This window comes from Eschrichtius robustus, chromosome X, assembly GCF_028021215.1.
Source record: "Eschrichtius robustus isolate mEscRob2 chromosome X, mEscRob2.pri, whole genome shotgun sequence".
In the NCBI taxonomy this organism is placed as follows: Eukaryota; Metazoa; Chordata; class Mammalia; order Artiodactyla; family Eschrichtiidae; genus Eschrichtius; species Eschrichtius robustus.
The window spans coordinates 38,392,332-38,400,966 of record NC_090845.1 but is presented as its reverse complement, the minus strand read 5'-3'; the positions used below and the strand labels follow the sequence as shown (position 1 = coordinate 38,400,966).

Below are 8,635 nucleotides of genomic sequence, written 5' to 3'. Positions count from 1 at the left end.
CATCCTCCTTGTGATCCTTTAGTGTGCTGGCCAGGGGTCATTCGAGTTTTCTGTTATTACCCAGGAATATGTGCAGCACAAAAAGAGAGCCTGAATCTTGCCACAGAGAACCTGGCTCTGGCGGTGACTGTCTGGTGGGCTTCAGGATGCTGTGGCTGCGGATGTGGGTTGCTCTTTTAGCATGACAGTTGCTGCTGCTAAAATATTCCTTCTTGCGTCTCAGACCTTCCTTCCTTCCTGCAGAAGTACATCCCTTAAGGAGTTCCTTAAGTGAGGGTCAGTTGCTGGTAAAACTTCTCCGTTTTTGTTTTCTAAAAATGTCATGTTTTCACCTTTCTTCTGGAATTATAATTTATCTTGGCATAAAATTCCAAGTTGATGGTTATTTTCTCTCAGCACTTTAAAGGTAGCATTCGGTACAAAGAAAATTCAATGGGGAAAGAAGCATCTTTTCAACAAATGGTGCTGGGACAACCGTATATCCACATGCAAAAGAGTGAAGTTGGACCCCTACCGCACACCATATACAAAAATTCACTCAAAATGAATCAAAAGACTAACTGGAAGAATTAAAGCTATAAAGCTCTTAGAAAAAAAATATAGTGGTAATTCTGCATGACCTTGGATTTGGCGATGGATTCTTTGATATGACAGCAAAAGCATGAGTAGCAAAAGAAAAAATAGGTAAACTGGACTCCACTAAAGTTAGAAACTTTTGTGCTTCAAAGAACACCATCAATGAAGTGAAAAGACAACCCATAGAATGGGATAAAATATTTGAAAAACATATACATCATCTGGGTCTAGTATCAAGAATATATAAAGAACTCTTACAACTCAATAAAAAGACAACCCAATTAAAAACAGGCAAAGTATTTAGAGAGACACAACTCCAAAGAATATACACAAATGATCAATAAACACATGAAAAGGTGCTCAACATCATTAGCCATGAGGGAAATGCAAGTCAAAGCCACAATGAAATATTACTTCACACCCACAAGCATGGCTATAATAAAAAAAGACAGATAATAATAAGTGTTGGATGTCCCTGTGGGTCCAGTGGGTAAGACTCCATGCTCCCAATGCAGGGGGCCCGGGTTCGATCCCTGGTTGGGGAACTAGATCCTGCATGCATGCCACAGCTAAGAGTCCACATGCCGCGACTAAAGATTCTGCATGCTGCAACAAAGATCCCACGTGCTGCAACTGACCCAGTGCAGCCAAAATAAATAAGTGAATAAATAAATATTAAAAAAAATAAGTGTTGACAAGGATATGGAGAAATTGGAACTCTTTTTTAAAAATATAGAATATGGAATTCCCTGGTGGTCCAGTGGTTAGGACTCTGCACTTTCCTGCCAAGGGCCTGGGCTCAGTCCCTGGTTGGGGAACTAAGATTCCACAAGCCATTCTGTGTGGCCAAAAAAAAAAAAAAAAAAGGAATATTTCACGAATTTTCATGTCACCCTTGCACAGGGGTCATGCTAATGTCTGAATCATTCCAATTTTAGTATGTGGGCTGCTGAAGTGAGCACAAATTAGAACTCTTATACATTGCTAGTGGAAATGTAAAATGGTGTAGTTGCTTTGGAAAACAGTTTGGCAGTTCCTCAAAATGTTAAACAAGAGTTACTCTATGACCCAGCAATTCCACTCCTGGGTATATTCCCAAGAGAAATGAAAACATATGTACACACAAAAACTTGCACATGAATGTTTATAGCAGCATTATTTCTAACAGCCAAAAGGTGGAAACAATTCAAATGTCCACCAACTGACAAGTGGATAAATAAAATGTAGTATATCCATGCAATGGAATATTATTTGGCCATAAAAAGGAATGAAGCACTGATACATGTTACAATGTGGATGAACCTTTAAAATATGCTAAGTTAAAGAAGCCAGTCACCAAGGACCACATATTGTATGATTCCATACATATGAAACGTTCAGAATAGGCAAATATATAGAGATAGAAAGTACGTTAGTGCTTGCCAGGAGCTGTGGGGAGAGGGGAATAGGGAGTGACTACCAATGGGCAGTGAGCTTTTTTTTTTTTTTAATTTTTTGGCTGGACCGTGCAGCATGTGGGATCTTAGTTCCCCAACCAGGGATCGAACCCACACCCCTTGCAGTGGAAGCATGGAGTCTTAACCACTGGACCGCCAGGGAAGTCCCAGTGGGTTTCTTTTTAAGAAAGGTTATTTATTTATTTTATTTTATTTTATTTTTTAAAATATTTTTAAAATTTATTTATTTATTTATTCTTTTTTTTTGGCTGCGTTGGGTCTTTGTTGCTGCATGTGGGCTTTCTCTAGTTGAGGCAAGCGGGGGCTACTCTTCATTGCAGTGCACGGGCTTCTCACTGTGGTGGCTTCTCTTGTTGCGGAGCACGGGTTCTAGGCATGCGGGCTTCAGTAGTTGTGGCGCGTGGGCTCAGTAGTTGTGGCTCGCAGGCTCTAGGGCGCAGGCTCAGTAGTTGTGGTGCATGGGCTTGGTTGCTCCGTGGCATGTGGTATCTTACCAGACGAGGGCTCGAACCCGTGTCCCCTGCATTGGCAGGCGGATTCTTAACCACTGTGCCATCAGGGAAGCCCCTATGTATTTTTTTTAAAAGGAGCATTTTACAGTCTTCTGGTCTCTACTATTGCTGTTGGAAACTACGCTGATATTCCAATTGTCGTTTTTTTTATAGGTAATTGTCCTCCCCTCCACCCAGGCCACTTTTAGAATCTTTTTGGTTTTTTTTTTTTTGGTTCTACAGTTTCACTGTAATGTGTCTCAGTGTGGATTTCTTTTTATCCTATTTGAATTTGTTGGGCTCTCTGGATCTGAAGATTCATATCTTTCATTAATTTTGGAAAATTGTCAACCGTTATCCCCTCAAATATTACCTTTCTTCTATTTTTTTTCCTTCTGAGACTCCCATCAAACATTTATGAGACTGCCTCATTCTGTCCTCCACATCTAGTAACCCCTCTTTTATATTTTTCTTCTCTCTTTCTTTGCTGCATTCTGGGTAATGTCTTGCAACTTTGTATTAATAACTTCAACTGCTTTCTCACTTGCATGCCTAATAGCATCTCAACTATAGCACATCCAAAACTAAATTCCTACCTTCCCCAACCTGCTCCTCCCTCAGGCTTCCCCATCTCAATAAATGGCAATTCCATTTTTCTAGTTGCTCAAACCCAAAGCCTGGTGTTACCTTCCCCTTTGCTCTTTCCCTCACACCCCATATACAATCTATCAGCAAATTCTATTGCCTCTACCCTTATATCTTATATGTAGAGGAGAAAATGCACCCATATGTTTCAGAAGGAAGAGCATCAGCCAAAAAGTGAAATTGAGACCTAATTTCTTAGCAGCAGAACTGGAGGTAAGAGAAAGCTATGTTTTTGACTAGATATTCCTCTCTGGGTCCTGAACACAAACCTTTGATCTGCATAGGACATTCTTCTGGGGTTGCAGGAGGGGTCTATCTCCTCAGTAGACCAAACTACAGACCAGAGAACTGTTTGGGAAGCAGAGAATTAGAATAAACAAATTCCCATCAAGCTACGGAGGCCTGATAGACTGGTATTCTTCACACCAGACCTCTGTCTAAAGAACTCGGACCAATCATCCAGAATTAGTCATCTTCAGCCTCCCATCTCAATATCTAATTTCTTATATCCCAGAATTCTGCTTGAATCTGGTCTCTTCCCTCAATCCTCACACCCATACCTTGGTTTGAGCCTCATCATCCCTTTCTAGGACTCATGCAGTGGCCTTCTCCTTGGCCTGCCTCCAATCTTTCCCCTGCTGCTTCATCTTCCACCCTCCCACCAGAGTCATTCTCCTAGAAAGACTTTGTCTCATGCTGCTTCTCTGTTGGAAAACCTCCTTTGGTTCCCCAGGCTTTGGCATCAAATCAAAACGCCTCAGCCTGGCACTCACATTGCACACACCCTATGCTCCAGCCACTCTGAACCTCTCTCCACAACCTCTACAACATTTGGTGTCCTTGGAGATGTGGCTTCCTCTGCCTGAAAAACTCTTCAGCCCCCTGTCTGCTTGGTAAGCACTTACTTGCCTTTTAAGAGCTAGCTCATATGTCACTTCCTCCAGGAAGCCCTCTCTGGCCTCCTCCAGACAGTGCTCCCCTCTCTTAAAGGAATGAACACACTATATTGCAATTATTTGCTTGCACCTACCTCCCCTTTGACATCTGGAGCAAGCACCTTGAGGATAATGACCCTGCTTATTTATCTTTTCATCCGCAGAGCCTAGCACAGTGCTGGGCTCAAGCAAGGTGCTCAAAAAGGATTTGATGAACGAATGAATGAGTGCATGAATAAATGAATGACTGACCATTGTGGTAGACTGCCATTTGGTGATGCCTAATGAACCTCACCCCACTGTATTCATGCCCTTGTGTAGTCTCTCACACATTGACTCCGGGCTGGGAAGTGACACCTGTCAATTTCAGCTCACAACTCAGTGGGCAGAAGTGATCACATGGCCCCGTCCAACTTCAAGACCGAGGGGAAAGGGGTGGCAGGCAAGTGTGATGCCAGCGCTCTAAGTCAGGACTGATTAAACATTAACAAATTCTTATTCTTTGGCTCTCCTAGTCCTAGATTTCTACCTTTCTAATAATGACAAACATTTGTATAGAAATTGGCTTCGTGCAAAATATTCTCACATATGTGATCCTTGCCAGAATACTCTGAGATAGATAGCGTTGTTGTCACCATATTTTATAGATGAGGAAACTGAGACATGGAAAACTCCTCAATCCCCCAGCTAGTTAATGAGGAGGTTGGGGTTCAAGCTTCAAAGCCAGACTGTTTCCTTAGCCACAGCAGCCTTAGATTTGTCACAGTCCAGGCATGTTATCAGGAGGACTTCTCTGGAAGAGCAAATACAGTGAACAGACTGGGCCTGGGTTAATTTTTAGGAACATCCCCAATTACTCTTTCTTTCTCTTTCTCTTTCCCTCTCCCTCTCTCTCTCTCCTAATTCACTTAAATAATTACAAGACAGGGAATTCCCTGGAGATCCAGTGGTTAGGACTCCATGCTTCCACTGCAGGGGGCATGGGTTTGATCCCTGGTCGGGGAACTAAGATCCCACATGCCACATGGCGTGGCCAAAAAAAAAAAAAAATTACAAAACGTAGAAAGACAGAGAAGGAGAGACAGAATCTGCTGATTGGCCAGCTTGGGTCATATGTCCATCCCTGTAATGAGAGGACAAGGTCACGTCATTGGCAGCCGCATAGAAAGGAAGGGTTCACTCATAAGGAAGAGGAATGCTGTTACCAGAAGAAGATGGCCAGGCATGCTGTGCAGACAAAACCCAGAGATGCCCGGTCTAAGTTTGGAATTATTTTTTTAAGATTTATTTATTATTTATTTATTATTTTATTTATTTTTGGCTGTGTTGGGTCTTAGTTGCAGCACGTGGGATCTTTTGTTGCGGTGCGCAGGCTCTTCACTGTGGTGTGCGGGCTTCTCACTAGTTGTGGCGTGCAGGTTTTCTCTTCTTTAGTTGTGGTGCACCGGCTCCAGGGTGCGTGGGCTCTGTAGTTGTGGCGCGTGTGTTCCAGAGCATGAGGGCTCTGTAGTTTGCTGCACGCAGGCTCTAGTTGTGGCACGCGGGCTTTAGTTGAGGCACGTGGGCTTTAGTTGAGGCACGTGAGCTCAGTAGCTGTGGCATGTGGGCTTTAGTTGCCCTGCAGCATGTGGGATCTTAGTTCCCTGACCAGGGATCAAACCTGCGTCCCCTGCATTGTAAGGCGGACTCCTTACCACTGGACCACCAGGGAAGTCCCTAAGTTTGGAATTAGAAAGTGTTGTGGGGACTTCCCTGGTGGTCCAGTGGTTAAGACTCCATGCTCCCAATACAGGGGGCCCAGGTTCGAACCCTAGTCAGGGAACTAGTTCCTGCATGCCGCAAGTAAAGATCCCACGTGCCATAACGAAGATCCCGCGTGCCGCAACTAAGACCTGGCGCAGCCAAATATATATATATAAACAAACAAACAAATAAACAAATAAATAAATGAAAATGTAATGGTTTGAATTGTGTCCCCCTCACCCCAAAAGATATATTGGTGTCCTAACCTCCAGAACCTCAGAATGTGACCTTATTTGGAGATAGAATCTTTACAGAAGTAATCAAGTTAAAATGAGGTCATTAGGGTGGGCCTTAATCGAATATTACTGGTGGGGACTTCCCTGGTGGCGCAGTGGTTAAGAATCTGCCTGTCAATGCAGGGGACACGGGTTCGATCCCTGGTCCGGGAAGATCCCACATGCCGCGGAGCAACTAAGCCCACGTGCCACAACTACTGAGCCTGCGCTCTAGAGCCCTCGTGCCACAACTACTGAAGCCTGTGTGCTCTAGGGCCCAGCATGCCATAACAACTGAGCCCATGTGCTGCAACTACTGAAGCCCGCGCGCCTAGAGCCCGTGTTCCACAACAAGAGAAGCCACTGCAGTGAGAAGCCCACGTACCGCAACGAAGAGAAGCCCCTGCTCGCCGCAACTAGAGAAAGCCCATGGGGAACAACGAAGACCCAAAACAGCCAAAATAAATTTAAAAAGAAAAGAAACCTATAAAAAAAAAAAAAGAAGAATATGACTGGTGTCCTTAAAGAAAGGGGAAATTTGGACATGGAAACATGCATATAGGGAGCTGGCCATATGAAGATGAAGGCAGAGATGGAGGTGATGCTTCTACAAACCAAGGAACGTCAAGGAGCGTCAGCAAACCACCAGAAGCTAGGGGAGAGGCCTGGAACAGATTCTCCCTCTCACCCTCAGAAGGAACCAGCCCTGCCAACACCTTGATCTTGGACTTCTGGCCTCCAGAATGGTGAGACAATACATTTCTGCTGTTCAAGTCACTCAGCGTGTAGTCCTTTGTTACAGCAGCCCTAGCAAACGAAAACACCAGGCTGGACAGAGTGGGATTCTGACAATGGCTGTTATCGTCACTCTCCACCTCTGATCCATTTCTGCCTCCTCCTGTGCCCTTTGCCCATCAGCTCCTACATCAGTGTTCCTCCCCAGCCGCTCCCTCTCTGTCCAGCCTCTAGCCAGCAAGACCACTGTTCCCAAAACACTGCTGTGTGTGTGTTTGGATCCCAGAATCCTGCTCTCTCCAAAGCAAAGAGCAGCCCTTCCCTAAGGAGGGGTGGGAGAGAGTGTGGCTGTCTGGGCCTTACCCATGTGGGTTGTCCTCTGTGTCACTCACCTCCAGATGGGCTGGGGGTTGAGGGGGAAGGCTGGGAAGGGAGGGTGAGTAAAAATCTGAGATGGGAAAAGGGGAGACTGTGAAGCAGGATTTCGATTCGGCTTCCTGATGCCTGGTAAGCTATCACAGGATGAGGAAACCACACTTTCTAGTGTCACTATGCACTTCGAATGCTCTTCGTTTCCCTTGAGAATCTCCTTAGGTTTTGACAAAATTCCTTTGGATAATTACAGCCCATCTGAAAACTGCTAAAGAATGTAGTGGGGCTGCAGGTGGTGATGGGGACGGCAGAGGGCAGAATGGCCCAGAACGGATAGGACCTTGCACTGTCTGACTTAGTTGGGGAAAAATGGAAAGATCCCATGGCCTTAGTAACGGAGTTGTTGGAAGGGGTGGAGGCGGGGGAGGCAGGGAGCTGCTGGAACAGCCTTGTTACCTAAATTCCGGAAGGGGCTCACTCTTTTCTAGAAGGTCTAAGAGAAGACCCAGTCCAGGCAGAGGATCAGGGCTGCGTGAGCCCAGAGGAGGCCATTTAGCTCAGTAGCCAGGCAGAAACGGCAGATATCGGATCGCTTGCTTTCAGTGGCAGCTCTGTCACCCATTAGCTGGGTGGCCTTGGTGTGGTGGGCACGGTGATGTGAAGGGGTCCAGGTCCCCCTTCAAGGGAGGATGTGTCACCCCGGCTGCTATCTGCAGCGCTATTGGCAGACAGCCCTCAGCCTTTCAAGGTTTCCTTGGCTCCAGAGACCTCGCCAAGGTCACGGCCTGCTGGGGCGGTCCCCATCCACTGACTGATGGCTGCTGGAGTAGAAAAGTCCGGCCACCTCGGGGCAACTTGGGACAACTCTGAAGGGCCATTCTCACTCCAGAGCTTACCATGGGGGTGGCTGAGGCTGCCACGGGGCCTGCATCACAGCTGACTTCGGCCTCTGGCCTCCCTCCCCGGCTTCCTTCTCCTCCTCTTCCAGGAGACTTAACAAACACCCCACGTGCTCACCTCTGTCTCAGAGTCTCCCTCCTGGGAACCCAACACCCAACGCTTAGGTGAGTTAATTTACCCCCCCCCTTCGCCTGGCTTCCTTCATCTTCGATGTAGCTGTGGCACTGCCTTCTTGGAGGTTGATTACGCAGATTAGATGAGACACCGCCTCACCATCCTGGTCCTGTTCGGGGCGGGGCGGGGCGGGGTGGGGAGCCGCCAGGACCTAGGAGTGACTCTCATTACTATGCTTCGAGGCTGGAGCCCGCTGGCGGGAAATGACAGCCAGCTGCTGCAAGGGGATCGTCTCATGCTTTAAACCTGTACCTAAGTGAGGGCTGCCAGGCTACGCGTGTTCCTCTGGTAACATGTCCTGTGGTTGCCCGAGTCCCTCCTGCTGTGCTAAG

The 8,635-nt window shown here is 46.4% G+C and overlaps 1 non-coding gene across 1 annotated transcript; it reads right to left on the bottom strand.

The window, feature by feature from the left end:
- Positions 1–1,434: 1,434 nt before the first annotated feature.
- LOC137757496 (U6 spliceosomal RNA) lies at positions 1,435–1,538 on the bottom strand. The gene has a single exon (XR_011072347.1). It is a non-coding gene; the product is annotated as a U6 spliceosomal RNA (small nuclear RNA).
- Positions 1,539–8,635: the final 7,097 nt, after the last annotated feature.